Below are 16,240 nucleotides of genomic sequence, written 5' to 3'. Positions count from 1 at the left end.
TTAGATTCAATTTCGGGTTAGCACACAATGAAAGAGACACACACGTTTATAGGCGCATGCACAACCTTGTATTATCTCTCAGATAGTACAAAGGACTCACGAATTTGGAGGCTTACAAAATTGATATTTGCCTTAGCCAAATTCTGTACATAAAGGAAACCTGCTAGGGCAAGTTACAAGGGGAGGGGTGTGCTTGACATGTGCCAGCAGTTACATATAGGGCCAATAAGCTAATTCTAAGGGAACACTTCACCCATGAGGGAAAAGCCTTCAGAAATCCGCCTCAACCGTCACAAATGCCATGCACACTGCGTAATCGTCGCATGTGCTGCGCGCGTGCGCCTGCCCATATGCCATGTGCCTGCCTTCTGCGCATGTGTCGTTGGTGTGTCTTGCCTTGATCCGTCCCAACACTTAGAATATTTTTTACCCATCTTCATGTCAATGCCATGCCAATGCTTTGCTTAGCCCTCATCCAGCCCATGCCAACACCTATGTCCATCTGAGCCAACCCACTGCTTGCACGAATGCCCGCCTGGTGCCGTGCGCCTGTCTGTGCCACTGACATTCGTCAAGCTGCCTTCCCAACACCCAAGCATATTGACTTAGCTACATACCATGCTATTGGCATGCAACCCCGCACATTGCTTTCAACACCCACACAGGCCCATGTCAAGGGGCAATGCACAAGCCTTTGACACTGCCCACGCCTGCATGCGTCTAAGTTCGAACTTGGGGGTCTAACAAACCACCCCCAATAGTTGAATCGACGTCTTCGTCGAGGCTGTCTTAAGGTAGTCCTTCAATTGTTTGTCGAACTGCCACAGTGACTTTTTCTTCTCCCAAGTAGCATCTGCTTCTTGTTTACCCTTCTAAGGAATCAGGAATTTTGTTTGCTTATTCTTCTTGCCCATGCCAAGTACCCGATGATCTAATATTTTCTCAATTTCGGCTTCAAACTGTGTGTGCACTACAGCCAACGACTTCTTTGCTTTTTTTTTCTGCCCGGATCCTCAACATCTTCAAAATTAATAAGGCTTAAGAAAACTCACATGAAAGGTCGGATGCAACTTCAACCTTTCAGGCAACTTTAACTTGTAAGCAACTTCACCCACCTTCTGAACCACTTCAAACGGTCCATCATACTTAGGAATCAAACCGGGTGCCTGCTCTTACTTGTAATATGTTTCCACATTTGAGGATTAAGCTTCATTAGCCTTTTATCACCAACATTGAATTCCAGCGATCTTCTATGCTGATCTGCATGCTTATTCATCCGTTTCTGGGCCTTGGCAAGCTGTGTTGTGCTTCTGCAAGCATCTCATGCTTATCTCTTGCGTATAGATATGCAGCAGGGCACTTGCCATGAGTCCTTTGCTTAGCAACATCCAGCGGAGTCATAGGCTGTCTGCCGAGGACCAACTCAAACGGGCTCATCTCCGTTGCCGACGACTTATGCAAATTATAGCAAAATTGAGCAGTATCCAATAAGTCCAACCAGTTCCGCTGACTTGTTGTCACATAATGCCTCAGATATTACTCTAACAAGTGATTGATTCTTTCGGTTTTCCCATCAGTTTGAGGATAGTTCACCGTACAAAACTTCAAATCAGTCTCCATCATTTTAAACATTGCAGTCTAGAACCGACCCGTGAACCGTGTATCCCTATCACTGACAATATCACTTGGCACTGTAAAGAAATTAACCACATTTTAGTAAAATAAATCTGCAGCAACATCGGACGAACAAACGACCGGGGCAGCAATAAAGATAGCATACTTTGAGAATCTATCCACCACCACCATGATTGATGCCATACCGTTTACCTTCGGATACCCACTAATGAAGTCCATCAAAACAAACATCTAAGGCCTTTCAGTTTTATCTAGTTGACAAACCAGACAAGTAAATGGCGGGTCTTAGAGTCAGCTAATCTCTTAAGAAACATTAAAGAACAAGATTAATTAAAACAACATTAACTTACTTCATTAGCAATAAAAATCATTCAATACATAAGTATAACAAGAGTTTCAATCCAAACTTTAACAATGTATATTTTCATAAACAAGTTTCAAGTATTGAAATGAAAAACTACACACTTAAATAGTCAATACAAAGCAAGGAATTGAAGAAATGAGTAAAGGATTAAAAAATTTCTTATCAAGCTCTTCAAATCTTCAATCCCCAAGTATGGATGCAAAAACCCTAGCTCTCCAAGCTTGTAAATATGGCCAAAGATGAAAACTGATGTCTTCAAGTCTTGCCTTTGTAGTACCCCCATTTTTCCAAGTCAAAATATGACAAAATAAACTCCAAAATTTTCATTTTGCAAATCTGTCTCGTTTTTGCAATTTTAGCTAGGGCTGGGCATATTTCGGTTCAAATCGAAAAAACTGACCCAACCAAACTTTTTAAAATTTCGGTTTCGATTTTTCGGTTTGTTCGGTCCGGTTCGATTTTAGTTTACAGGATTTCAACAATTCGGTTCGGTTTATGCAAATCTTAATTCGGTTAAACCGAACAATCGATTTTTAGCAATTTTACCAAACTTTAATTTGAAACTTTAGATTGTCTAACTTTTAATGGTGTGTGATTTATGATTGTGACTGCTAATTTGGTAGCAGTTTTCTAAATTTCTAATGCACTTGGTGACATTGATTTTAAGCTTCATTCTGCACATTCTTGTAGCAATTGTTGCCTGCTGGTGTAATGCTTCAAGATGGTTGACCATCTCCTGTAGGCCAATGATTTTGTCTTAGCTCTAATCAACGACTCTTTTAGCTAATGGATGGTATATATATATATATATATATATATATATATATATATATATATATATATATATATATATATATATATATATATATATATATATATATATATATGTCTCTTTCTGGTCTCTCTATAGGTGACGACTTTGCTCCTGTTTAGATGTACTAGTACTGTTACTGTTTCTTGTTTCCTCTGAGCTTAGATAACATTGCTCTAATTTTAGCTTATGTTCGTTAAAAATTGCTTGAAATTGTCCAAACACCTACTTGTGGCTGTGGGAAAGTTTCCATATCTAAATCGAATTAACCGAACCGAATAAACTGAACCGAAATTGCAAAAACCGAATTGAACCGAAGTTATTTCGGTTAGGTTTCAGTTCCCATTTTTTACAAATCGAAAACCTAACCGAACCAACCTAACGCCCAGCCCTAGTTTTAGCCACTTTTTCGTTTTCTTCAATTTTGTCTCTTTTTGACTTGTTTTTCACTTGGTTCCTTCCAAAGCTACTCTCAATCATATAAACTTATAAAATGGAAGTAAACGACATTAAATTCACTATTTTCTCAATCAAAACATAACAACAATCTAAGATTAAAGAAGAAATCAGTTTGTAAAATACCAACTTATCATATATTACAATGTCATCTAAGTACACTATTACAAAGTCATCTAGGTACTCAAATAATAAATTGTTCATCAAATTACAGAAAGTAGCCGGGGCGTTAGTCAGCCCAAACGACATTACAAGAAACTCATATGAGCCATATCTAGTGACACGCGTAATTTTTGCCTCATCATTCTCTGCTATCCTTACTTGCCAATAACTAGGCCTGAGATCTAATTTCGTGAACCAGCTTGCCTTGCATAATCTGTCCATGAGATCCTGCACCAGTGGGATAGGATACTTGTTCTTCATAGTTACTTTGCTTAGCGCCCGATAGTCTACACACATTCTCATTGACCCATCCTGTTTCTTTTGAAATAAAATAGGTGCACCATAAAGAGCCTTTGACGGCTGAATCAGTCCCGCTTCCAGCAACTTGTTCAATTGTTTCCTGCAACTCAGCAAACTCCATAGGAGCCATACGATAAGGGGCTTGTGCAGGGGCAACAGAACCCGACAACAATTCAATTTTATGATCAATATCCCTCCTTGGTGGCAACGTTTTAGGGAGTTCTGGAAGCATAACAACCTTAAACTCTCCCAACAGTTGTGACACACAATCAGACACTTTTACCTTCACATTCGGTTTGATATCAACCAAAGCAGCAAGAAAAGTTTCTTCACATTTTTTCAAGCCTTTTTCAACAGAAATAGCATAAATAATGGGGCTTTTGTACTTACTTAATTTTTCTGCCTCGCCATATAAATGAACAACCTTTATGAATCCCGCCATCTTGTCTTGCATTACCAGAACTCCGTCCAAAGTGGGGCATTGGAATGAAGAAATTTTTCTTCAAGAAGTTGATTCTGAGTGTCATTTCGAAATCTCCCAACAAAAATACCATCAAACTATGTTTTCTAGCCCAAAGTCCAGCAAGTACATTCACATCGTATGCCATAACTTCAATCAGTTGAGCCACTTGATTCACAGTCTTCATATAAGGCAGACTCTTTATTAACTTCAGTCCGAATTTTACAGCAAGTTAGACATCAATAAAGGTGTGAGTGGCTCCAGTATCCACCATCACCACTAACACTTTATCATCAACTTTCATTTCTATATGCAGCAACGAAGCATGAGGATTCGTTGATGACTCCCCCACCGTGTTCACTAATGAAATCTGGTTGTTCAAGAGTAAACCCAACGGGTTTGCCAAAGCAGCAACACAACACCCTCTACATTCGTGTTTGCATTCCCTGCAAGCATTGCATTCACCCTCTCCTGATTTGGAACATTCTTGGCCAAGTGAGGCCCACCACAAGTCCAGTAACCTGTGTCATTTGCTGAATTCTTCTTGTTCTTTTAATTTCCAATATCAGTAACAGACTTCCCTTTGTCAGCACCATCTTTCCGCCCTTCCTTCGTCCACTCCCCTTTCTTTTCAATCTTCTTCTTAGCTTAGAAAAAGTAGGAGTTTCAGAAGGAATTCGTGCTGAGCGGTAATCAACTAGCGAATTTGCTGCCGCAATAGCAGTTGGGAGATCTTTCACGTTCTGTCTCTTAAGTTTGTTTTGGGCCCATGCTTGCCCGCTAACAACTACTACGCGCAACTGGGATTTTGATACACAATTGATAGGACCCCTTACAAGCTGGTTCATATACTATTTATGATACAAACTCGTGTGATGAATAAACTGAATGCTAATAAACTTAGGAACTGACTTATGAGCCACGAAACTCTCGACTCAAATACACATGGCACAATCTGAGGTAGTAAGGACACAAAATACAAAAATAGAGTACCCACAATAATTTCACTTCTTAAGCGAGTCCGGAACCTAAATGACCCAATAAAAATCCAAGTGAATCAAAATACCAAAAAAAAAAAAAAATTGGTACAAAAGTACCTTTAGCGCAAGAATACTGCGCTAAAGCACTTAACTGTGACAACACCGTTAAGTGCTTTAGCGCAATATTTTACTGCGCTAAACCATATTTTTCTCTCCCCTATAGCGCAGTAAAATACTGCGCTATAACACCCAACATAAAACCCGATCGGGTTAGACCACTGGTCCCTCCAGTGGAATTTTTTTTTTAAAAAAACGCCATTGGAGGCGATTTCAAGGTGGTCCCCACTTCATAATACGTCGTTTTCTATTAATTTTCATCGGGAAAGTTTAGATTCCCGGTATATTCAAGTCAAGGGGTAAGATTCTAAGCTCGAATTTTGAAAAAAAGCGGCGTACAACTCGATTAACACAACCCTACAAAAATCTTCGATTAAGGTTTTCTACTATGAACTTTTGTTATTATTTTGTTATATACATTATATTCTAAGTATGTTTAACATTTAATCGTTGTTAATTTCCAAAAAAAAAAAAAAGAAATCAAATTTCATTTTTTTTTTGTTCTTGATCGGGCTGGGCAGTGGCTTTTGCTACTGTTCCGATTTTTTTTTTTTTTTTGTTGGCTAATTCATTATTTGTTATATGTTTATGAATGGTTAATTTGTTAAATATTTATGAATTGTTAATTTGTTAAATGTTTATGAATTGTTAATTTGTTATATGTTTATGAATTGTTAATTTTTTAATTGTTTAATATAGTAATGTACTATTATTTGCAAAATATGCAATTATTAATTAATTAGTTGTTAATTATTGATTATGAATTGATATTTTGTTAATTGTTAATGAATTGTTAATTTGTTAATTGTTTATGATTTGCTAATTGTTTATGAATTGTTTAATATAGTAATGTACTATTATTTGTAAAATATGCAATTATTAATTAATTAGTTGTTAATTATTGATTATGAATTGATATTTTATTAATTGTTAATGAATTATTATTTTGTTAATTGATTATGAATTGTTAAATCTATATTATTTTAAAAGCATGAATATATATCTTAAATAAAAAAAGATTATCTAAAAAAGAATAGTTAAAGTTCTTCTTTTAATATTTATGGCACGGAAATAAAAATTATTATGAATTTCATAAATACATACGTTAACGATAAAATGCAAAGTTTGTAGAAAAATATGTGGTCGACGAATATACTCTTTTAGTCTAATTTTATCATATTTGTGTTGCCTATTTGGTCAACTAAAAATGTATCACATATTCAAAATAGAGTTCTAAACAAATATTACTGCTGAATTTCGATTCCATAATTAACTTAAAAGTCTTTGTCATCACATAATTCAAACCCCGTGTCCTTACTATCACATATTAAATTTGCTGCACATTTAATATGACGAACGTTATGTTGAAAATAATTATTTTCTTCCAATATTTGATTGGAGAGTGAAAATAATTTTTGGAAAAGACTATCTACTAAAGATTGATAACAAAATTACCAAATCAAATATTCAAAATCGTGTGAGGAAGTAAATATTTGATTTTTATACATTCAAAATAAATATTGTATTCAAAATAATAAGTAGATATTATTTTTTTCAAGTTTCTTATCAATAGAATATAAATAATATTATAAAAATTGACAAGAAATATTCGTGCAACGCACGTACATAGAGACTACATATCCCCAAAATATAGTAATCTCCTATTATGTTAATTATGCCATTGCTACTTTATTTATTTGAGAAATTGTTTATCCCATGTTAATTATTCACAAGATATAATACAACATAATTCACATATGCCCTACAAATGATTAATTAGTTAATATAATTTCTCTTTAATTTCAAGAATAATGACTAATTTAGTTACTACAGACCCGACTCTTTCATGGATCCGAATGTTCCCCCGGAGCCCGATGATCACCCGGGGCTCGATGATAGATCAGTATTGTCTTTGCAAGACAATCATAGGTCAGAGTTATTATGGGCTAGTACTATAGGGATATCGACTAGGCTTTGTCCCCGTAGGCTGCAGAGAGCGTGAAATCTTTTTCGCGAGAGCCCTCTACACCCCCGCATCTTAGAGATATTATTTCGGGGCGGAATTTATCGTTGCGTGTCTGTTGGTCGGGTACAACATGATTGAACGCTCATTACAGCCATGGTTGAGCGATGGAGGCCGGAGACACATACCTTCCATCTTCGCACCGGTGAGGCCACGATTACACTTCGTGACGTGGAGGTCATCTTTGATCGCGGGTAGACGGAGAGCCATTATACACTCGGTGACGAGCCTCCTCATGGTAGTACATGGTTGACGGAGTTGACTAGGCTCACCTACTTCGTGCCCGGTGCCGAGGGCCGATGTCGTACGCAGTCGGTTCGGGACACGCACTCGCACTTATTTGGAGGGTCTTCCTCCCGTCGAGGACCCGCACCCAACAAAGACGTTGTCGATCGTCATGCCCGTTTATACCTACTTATTATATTCGTGGGCATCTTGTTCCCGAACTCATCGGGTGCCTTTGTCGGGCCTTTTATATTTGATCTTCTCGAGCATCTGGACCGCTTGGGAGACTACAGCTGGGGCGGTGCTGTTTTGGCGTACCTTTACAGATGCCTATGCCGAGTGTCTATTGGTGTTGTCAGCAATGTGTGTGAATTTTTTGCTCTTCTCCAGGTAATATTTTAAGTGTGCGTTCCTTTAATATAAACAAACCTCTTGAAACGACGACTAAAAAATCGTATTTTCTAATATCGCTTACAGCTATGGGAGTGGGAGAGGATGCTGCCTTTTCAGCCCGTACCTAGGCATCACCTTGATATTGACATGCCTTATGCGAGGAGGTGGACGACGGGTTTTGACCGGGATGTGTATATACACTACAATATTCTTCCATTCCGGGACCAGCTTGATCACATGACGGTAAACTATTTAACTTTACATTATTAATTTAACTAAATGGCTTTTCTACTTGGTGATCACTACTTTGTACTTAGTTATGCAACTAATTATATGGACGCCGTACGCTGCTATATTAGATGGGTTGCTGGCCTTTTGCAGGGCAGGTCAGTGGGTATGGGGGTCGCGGTGTCCATTGATACACCTGGACATCGTTGAGGACCACATGCCCGAGCGCGTGTTACGATAGTTTGGGCATATACAGAGTATACTCCCTGACATTCGTCATGAGCTCCGACACTGCTAGCGGGACGATCGGGCCGCCGTTGATGATGCATTTCTGGCTTTCATGGTTGTCCAGCTTCACCGTTGGGAGTCGACACTTTAGTGGCGGTTGGCCATTTGACTCCCATTCAGGATTACATGCGCTGGTATCATCAGATCAACGCCGATTGATCGGCAACCCAGCTTTGCGTCCCGCGAGGGATGTAGGATTTTTAGCACTCGCGGGGCAGTACGAGGCATTTGTAAGTTTATTATATTAGATTTATTTAATTGCATTAATTGTTACATTTTAAAAAATAACTTTTTTTTTACTGTTGAACACAAATGCAGCTGGTGGCCATACAACGATTGCGCATGTTAGGGTTAGAGCATATGCTTTACCCTGAGCTTGCGGGGCTTGCGGCGGAGATGGTACGGGTATCCGAGGATGGTATCCGGCAGGAAGGAGAGTTTAGGAGCATGGAGGAGCCTGTTCCAGAGGCTGAGTATCAGCCAGCGCCAGGAAAAGGACCTGGTGCTGCCAGAGGAGGAGGCCGTGCTGCAGAGGATGTGGTGTGCGTAGAGGACGCGGTGCTGCTGCTAGAGGACGTAGTGGCGGAGGACACCATCTGGTAGATGAGGCCGCTCCCATTCTAGAGGACGTTTCCGTTCTAGTCCATCCGCAACCGTTCCAGGCTAGTGGCAGCTTACCTGGACAGTCACCTACGTTACGTCGGCGCTTCTACTTGCTGAGATACCTAGGTCTTCATCACAGCCGAGCCAGAATGCATACATGGAGGAGCATGATAACATCGATTAGGCGGCGTTACGTGCTTCATTAGCTAAGGAGTGGCCTGTGAGGAATTTAGAGGGACCCGGGATTCTTGACTTCGATGAGTTTTTAATCCCGGTTAGTATTTAAAATACTTATTTGTTCATTTAAATTACTTATTTTAAATATATATGTTACTCATTATTTAGTAATATTTTATATTTTAGGATTTGGCGCCAGGGGGTCCACCAGAGCGACCCACTCAGGCGTTTTCTCATGGGCCTGCCGAGCCAGGTGTCTTCCCATATGACTGTCGAGCCACAGGTAAGCTTTTTATTAAAATTAATTTTATTCAATATAAGGTCAATATTTAAAATATATATTTGATTATTTAAAGTACTTATTTTAAATATATATGTTACTTATTATTTCATTTTTTTTCATATTTTAGGATTCGGCGCCAGTGGGTCCACAAAAGCGACCCATTCAGGAGCCTACTTATGAGTCTGCCGAGCCAGAGGTGTCTTCTCATGAGACTATCGAGCCACAGGTAAGCTTTTGCCTTAAAATCAATTTTATTCAATATAAGATGAATATTTATTTTATTTTTATAACCTTTAGATGGACGTCGAACAACATCTCGTCCAGGAGACTACCTCATATTCTGCACCAGACCCATCTTAGGAGCCTACTCAGGCACCCATTGATACACAGGTTTGATTATCCAACAAACGTTAATGTATTCAATATAAATAAGAAATGGTACTAATTATTATATATTTTTCAGGTTCATCCTTCGGCGCCCGCGATGGCAACTCCCGACGAGGAAGATGGCGAGTTTCCAGACCCAGCTCAGCCTGAAGTTCTGAGCGTGCCAGCGGGATTATATCCTAAGAAGAAGCACGTTCTAGTTAAGGGTGCAAGGGCTTGGGGAAGAGGAGATGATCATGACTTGGAGCGCCCGGTTATTAAGAGGAAAAAGGGCGATGGAGATGATGGCGAGGGCGGTGGGGATGGTATGAGCCTTAGGCCTAAGGATAGTCTCCGGCATACTGCATGTGGGACCCACTAGTACATACAATAATCTTGTACAGTTTAAGTAAATATTATATATTTAAAGCGTTTCTATTTATATTTATAAATATTAGCTTAGTCTTTATTATTGTTTGTAGTGTCACATCCTAAATTGATTAAAAAAACGTGACACATTCGAAATAAAGTTAAGCATTAATTTAAAAATAACACGAAACCCTAAAACATAAATAACGTAAAGTTAATGACTACAAGTCTTCAAACAAAAATGGACTGCGAGCACTTTTCAACCACTAAAACAACAATCTGAACTTTTGCGTATCGTTGATGTATTGAGCCTACCTTATTAATCGCACAAAATAAGTAGGGTTCTATATAAAATATTGAAGTTCCGGAGTCTCAAAGCATGACTAATATGCGGCTAAAGTACGTAAAAAAGCGTGAAAATGTAATAAGAGGCTGCTTTGGGAAATAGGGAGTCCTATAGCGCAGTATTTTACCGCGCTATAGGGGAGAGACCAATATGGTTTAGCGCAGTAAAATACTGTGCTAAAGCACTTAATGGTGCCGTCACAGTTAAGTGCTTTAGCGCAATATTTTACTGCGCTAAAGGTACTTTTGTACCAAATTTTTTTTGGGGGTATTTTGATTCACTTGGATTTTTATTGGGTCATTTTGGTTCCGGACTCCTTCTTAAGCTTCCTCTCTTCAAGTACACTTTCTAATGAGTCATGCCAAATGAAGGAAAGGATAGTCATTACATACCTCGATTCGATCTTTGAATGACCACAACGAGTCACCCCTTCAAATATATGTTTAACCTATTTAAGAAACCTAATATCAACATAGCCAATAGCCCAACAACATAGTACAACTATACCAACACTATCATCAAGCAATCAAAGAGCTACGAGCTCCCGAAGCTATATACAATGGTGTACTGAACACCCGACCTCCTTTTAACAACAAACAAGATCTACACGAGCTACCAATCCCTCGAACCGATCTCCATACCATAAGAAAACAACTCATAATCTGTTTATACAGTTACTACAACTAGAACTCACGACTTCCGATCACCGTCCCGTGAGTTCTTAATAAATACATACCTTAATTTCTCACACGAGCTCGTAGATGAGGAATTGTACTTGAATAGCCTCCCTAAAAGCTTCCCGCCACCTTACACACTATTAAGTGATCCCGAATTTGCTAAGATTCAGAGGAAACCGAGGTCACTACCATAGATCCATGGAAGGAAATCTTTGTACTAAGTTTGAACCAACCTCATTTTACGTTGAAGAAGGAGAGAAAAGAGTCGTGGACAAAAGCTCTTAGGATCTGTTATGGAATTTCCAAAAATAAAGGAGAAACAAGGACAGATTTTCAAGGTTCTTTTGCATATGTATGAAGGTGTATATCTATAAAAATAAATCAGCCCCAAAATGACCCAACAAGTACTAAAAATTATTACCCCAAAATGATAAGAATAGTCATCAACTATGTGTACCTCCCCTAGCCACGCGTTGGCAGTGGAGGTGTCCTCTTTTGACACCTATATTTTGACACAAAGTATCCATAAATTAATTATCTGAAAGATATATTTTTTTCAAAATATATTTATAAGTTATTTTCTTAAGTGCTAATTATATCACAAATAAATCATAAGTACTTTATAAAATTAAACATATACTAATATTTCATAAAGATTAAGACATTGATAAAAATTACTATCTTATCAAAATATTAATTTTTCTCAACATAATATTAAGAGTACAAATATTTGTACTATAAGTTCTCAAAACGGTAAAAAGATAATTCCTATCTCTATAATAAGAAAATCTCATTTATAAACTTCCGCATATTATCTATATAATTTAAAGCGTATCCAAGAAGTAGTAATATTAATAACTATATAAAAGCATATTTATCAAACTTTTATTAAAAATGTTTGCTTAAAAGAAAATACCATATCAATGCAATATATAATTGTTCCAAATTCGTCAAACTTACGGGGTTTGGCACTTATCTTCATCCGACATGTTTTGGATGTCCAGCATCAAAGAAGTGAATTCCTTGATATAGTCACGAACAGAACCCGTTTGCCTCAACCTTTTCAACCGTTCCCTCGCAATCCGAGAATGCATTGCTAGGAAGGAACTGGTCACGCATTTCCTTCTTTAATTTCGCCCAAGTATCAACCCTTGGCCTGCCAGCACTCACATCATTGGCATCCCATGTTCTCCACCACAATTTCACATCACCAGCCAAATACATGGTTGTGATGTTTAACTTGTCATTTTCAGAAATACGTGCAGTTGAGAAATATTGTTCCATATCCCACAAGAAATTTTCCAATTCCTTTGCAGATCTTGAACCAGTAAAGGCCTTAGGTTCAGGAATTTTTACCTTGGAGCGGTCATCATAGACTTGGCTCGTTCCAGCTAACGCCCTTCGCAACATTACCACTTCCAAGTTCAGATTTTCGTATGCCTTCCTCAAATCCTCGATCTTAACCAAAGCTTGTGTACTAAAATCCACTATTCTTCCCATCTGTTTGGCAATCAACTCACGAAACTTAGCAAGTTCTGTGTTTAAGCCATGAATACGACTGATCATAGAAGTCATATCCTCTGTGTTTTTAGCCATCCCCACCAGCTGCTCTCAAGCCACCACTTTTTCCTTCAGTTTATTGTACGTACTACTTTCGCCGTACCATCATTCCGCGAACCGTAGCCACGCTCTAATACCAGTTGAAACAGGGGTGATTTTTTTTTTTAGCGTCGCCACTGCTCGACAGTCAGCATCACAGCCAACTTCAGCATTCGCGCACACACACACATGTTTGACACTTAGATTCAATTTCGGGTTAGCACTCAATGAAAGAGACACACATGTTTACAGGAAAATGCCCAACCTTTTATTATCTCTTAGATATTACAAAGGACTCATGAATTTGGAGGCTTACAAAATTGATATTTGCCTTAGCCAAATTATGTACATAACTTAGCCAAATTATGTACATAAAGAAAACTTGCTAGGGACAGTTACAAGCAGTTACAAGCGGAGGGGCGTGCTTGGCATGTGCTAGTAGTTAGATATGGGGCCAATAAGCTAATTGTAAGGGAACACTTCGCCCATGAGGGAAAATCCTTCAGAAATCGGCCGCAACTGTCGCACATGTCATGCACACTGCGTAACCGTCGCATGTGCTGCGCGCATGTGCTGCTTGCGTGTGTTTGCCCATGTGTCGTGCGCGTGCCTTCTACTCATGTGCCATGCGCGTGCCTTGCCTTGATCCGTCCCAACACTTAGAATATTTTCCGTCCCAATACTTTGAATATTTTTCACCCATCTTCATGTCAATGCCAAGCCAATGCCTAGCCCACTTTTCCTTGCTTAGGCCTCATCTAGCCCATGTCCGTCTGAGCCAACCCACTGCCTGCACGCTTGCCCGCCTGGTACCATGCTCCTGTCCGTGCCATTGACATTCGTCAAGCTGCCTTGCCAACACCCAAGCATCTTGACTTAGCTGCACACCATGCCATTGGCATGCAACCCTGCACATTGCTTTCAACACTCACATAGGCCCATGTCAAGGGGCAATGCACAAGCCCTTGACCTTGCCCACGCCTGCATGCGTCTAAGTCCGAACTTGGGGGTCTAACAAAGACTTACCCTCAAGATATTATTGAGTTGTTTTAATATAATTAATCAAAGCTTTCCAAGAAAGAAGGCAATCTAATAAAATAGAATCTTATTTCCTTTTTTAATCATTTACTCGGATTGAAAGTATAATATATGACATGGAGTATATTTTATGGAAGCTCACTGAAAATTACTTGAAGAAATTAAATCTAGTTCATATGCAATTCTCTCTCTCTCTCTTTTTTTTTTCTGTCTAAATAAAAGTAAAGGACAAGATGAATGTCACGTCAACTTCTTTTAAAAGATAAGCAATTCTCCATTTCCGTCAAATTTGGTTGCTTAGTTTTTTAATTAAATCATGAGATTTTACAACTAACACAATACAATAATTTAAGACTTAACTATCAATCCCAATATAATACTTATTTGCCGAATGGTTGTGGAAACTGTGAACTCCAGTAATTCCTTTTTTTTAAAAATAAAAATAAAAATAAAATTACCATCTTTAATTTGGTGAAACTTGATAAGTATTAATCTTTTTTTACTCCCTCTGTTCATTTTTACTTGTCTACTATATTAAGAATAAATTTTCACTTTTAGTTGTTCACTTTAGCATATCGAGAGAAACACAATCTTCTTTTTCCTGTTTTACCCTTAACATTAACTACTAGTAATTCCCCAAATCATTATCAGGATTTTTTGAAATGTTAATAATTATGGGTATTATAATAAAAGACACATTTTATTTATTATTTACTTAAAGAAAATGCATAGTACATCGTGGACAAATAAAAGTGAACGGGGAGAGTATCTCACTATGTCATTTTTTTTTTCATTTTTTTGCGCGGATTGCCTTCATTTGGGGTGGTCTTAAATTTTTGTCTTTCAAATTGGTGGTCTTTAAGTTTTTCCTTTCGCCTAATACCCCGAGGTTGTGGGTTCGAACCTTAGCTCAGTAAAAAAAAAAAATCGCAAGGCAGAATTTGCAAAAATTTGCCTTCAAAACTCTGCCTTTCAAATCCAAACTAATTTTTTTAAAATTTTTTTTGACTGAGTGGGGGTTCGAATCCGAAACCAAGAGATTTTTAGCGAAAGGCAAAATTTAAAGACCACCAATTTAAGGGACAAAAATTAAAAACCACCCCCAGCAAAGGACAATCCAGCAAATTGCCCATTTTTTTCAGAGGTAGTGGAGGCTTAAATGGGCCAAGGCAAAGTATTAATGGGAGCCGAAATTTGTAATTTTCTAGAACGTTATGTAACAATTTATCTAGGGAAAAGGACACTGTGTGTCCACTCAGCCAAACTAATCCCATATTTAATTACTGTTTGGGCTTAATTCCACTAGATGTCCGTTCGGCCCAAATTAATGCCAAAAAATGGCCGGTCGGCCAAAATAATGCCAAGGCTGGCCGGCCCAACAACCCAGGAGCTTAAAAAAAACAGACTTTTTGTGGCGACTAAGTAGTCACAAAAATCCGCCACTAAAGGGCTGCTACATCATATATACATATGTTGGAATTATATATACACTTTATATACAAGAATTATACATTTTATATACATATGCTGGAATTAATCATATATTTATTATAAATAAATTATACATTTATTATACACATATTATACAATAATGATATGATATATATTTTTAACATATACAATAGTGATACATATTATATACCACAATGATACGGTTTCTATAATACATTTTTTATACGTATGGTACACTTTTTATACAAGATCGATACAGCTTTATATACACATGCCGGAATTATATATACACATTCTATACAAAAATGATACATATTATATACAAAAATGATACAATTTTCTATTCTTTACAGTATAGGCAGACCGTGCCGATACACATTATATACACAAATGATACATATTATACACAAAAATGATACATACCTTAGTGATTCATATTTTATACAGTTTCTATACATTATAGATAGGTACTGATACATATTTTATACACAAATGACACATATTATATATAAAAATCACCTCAAACATTTTTGTGCTTGGGTTTTTATTTGAAAATTGTCTTATTTAAGTTTTGGCTAATGGATGAGATTAGTTTAATTGCTACATTTTGGGTTTGGGAAAAATTGGGCTAAAGGGTGGGATTATTTATGACCGACCGGCCATACATGTCCTTTTCCTATTTATCTATCAATGTTCTTTTACTATAACAATCAAGCTTTAAGTCCAAATGAATCGAGTCAGCTAACCATAAAGCCATTATGTATACGTTTTTATATTTTACAATCAGATTCTGATCTAAGATTTAAAGATGGCGGGTGTCATAATTTTTTTCAATGTACATCTTGTTAGAAATGTGTATTTGGATCGGGTCCATCTCTTTTGAGTTTA

The 16,240-nt window shown here is 37.7% G+C and overlaps 1 pseudogene; it reads right to left on the bottom strand.

Annotated features, from left to right (window-relative positions):
• Window positions 1–720: 720 nt before the first annotated feature.
• On the bottom strand, window positions 721–12,838 carry LOC132038370 (uncharacterized; annotated as a pseudogene).
• Window positions 12,839–16,240: the final 3,402 nt, after the last annotated feature.

The sequence above is a fragment of the Lycium ferocissimum genome, chromosome 11 (assembly GCF_029784015.1).
Source record: "Lycium ferocissimum isolate CSIRO_LF1 chromosome 11, AGI_CSIRO_Lferr_CH_V1, whole genome shotgun sequence".
NCBI lineage: Eukaryota > Viridiplantae > Streptophyta > Magnoliopsida > Solanales > Solanaceae > Lycium > Lycium ferocissimum.
Note: the sequence above shows the minus strand (reverse complement) of the source record. Positions and strands in the feature narration are given on the sequence as shown.